The sequence below is a fragment of the Pteropus medius genome, unplaced genomic scaffold, assembly GCF_902729225.1.
Source record: "Pteropus medius unplaced genomic scaffold, Ma_sr-lr_union100, whole genome shotgun sequence".
Lineage (NCBI taxonomy): Eukaryota > Metazoa > Chordata > Mammalia > Chiroptera > Pteropodidae > Pteropus > Pteropus medius.
The window spans coordinates 180,931-182,275 of NW_024343733.1; the positions used below are offsets into that span (position 1 = coordinate 180,931).

General features: G+C 43.6%; 1 pseudogene; it reads right to left on the minus strand.

Annotated features, from left to right (window-relative positions):
• Positions 1–634: 634 nt before the first annotated feature.
• Positions 635–753, minus strand: LOC120606913 (uncharacterized; annotated as a pseudogene).
• Positions 754–1,345: the final 592 nt, after the last annotated feature.

Genomic DNA, 1,345 nt, shown 5'->3' on the forward strand with positions numbered 1-1,345 from the left:
CGTCCTTTGCCACCTCTAATTCTTTTGGCTGGTTCTTTTCCCAGCCTCTGGCAGTTCTCTCACATGCACGAGCCTCTTGAACTCAGCTGGTGGGTACTTGAGTAGACTGCTATCTGGAGTGCTCTCTCTCTGCAACTCTCTCTCCTCTGGTCCTCCGTCCTTCCCACCAGTTGCTGTGGTCTACTTGGATGCCTTGTCTTCTCAGCCCAGGTAGACTGTTGGGTTTTACTTTGGGTGCCCCCCTCCCTTTGCTGCTATCTGAAAACTCTGCCCAGACAATGATAGGGCCCTGCACATTTGTTTCTCTTCTCTGATCTCTGTCGTTCATTGCCTGATGCCCAGTGTCTTGAGAACCATTTGTTAAGAAGTGTCCTGAAAGCATCACTTTAGCTTTCTAGAGTGTATAAAGTCTGACACCATTCTGATCTGCATGTAACTCATTTTTTCCCTTTAAAGCATTTTAGGATGTCTGTCCCTGGTATTTTAAATTTCCCCATGTTGTATATTGGTGTGGATTCTTTTAACATACATACATACATACGTACATACATTTATTTTTTAGGTGAGGCAGTACTTGGTTGACCTCAGATCGCAAGGACCTTTTCAGCTTACAATCCCTTTTTTTTATTTTTTACGCCTACAGCGCCTGGTCTTCCTAGGTGGTCTCCCATCCAAGTACTCTCCAGGCCCGACCCTGCTTAGCTTCTGAGATCAGACGGGATTGGGCTTGTTCAGGGTGGCGTGGCCATAGACTCTTATCATTTAAAGAGCACTTAGCACTTTCTGTGTGGAAACTAATGTGTCCTTAAGTTTTTCAGAGTTTGCTCCTGTTTTCTCCTTTCTTTGCAGAATTACAGTTATAGTTGGATGCTGACCCTCTTAGACTGATCATTTGTTTCATGTTGTCTTATTGCCTTTGAGAGATTTCTTCAACTTTATCCTTTCACCCTTATCTTTCTGATATTTTCTAAAACCTTTGTCTTTTATCCTCTTGCAGCCTCCCCCCCTTACTTAACGGATGCAGTACTTTCTTATACCTTGTACCATACTTGTTTCTTGGGTACGTTCTTCTATCTGTATTGTTTATTTCCTGAGCGTTTTTTTTGTTGTTGTTGTTCTGGTATTTTATGTTGTAGACATTTCCACAAACCTCAGATGCTTCTTGGCTGGCTGTATATTTAAGAGTGGAGCATATAGGTGATGAGAAGCTCTTAAACTGTTCACTTTCCTGGCATTTTCACTGGAGAGCCCCAGGTGTTAGTATCACGTGGGTCTTTTCTCTGGGTTAGGTCAGAGAAGGGGCTTTGGCTTGCTGTACAAACCTGGGGTAGGGCTGGAGTTGTGA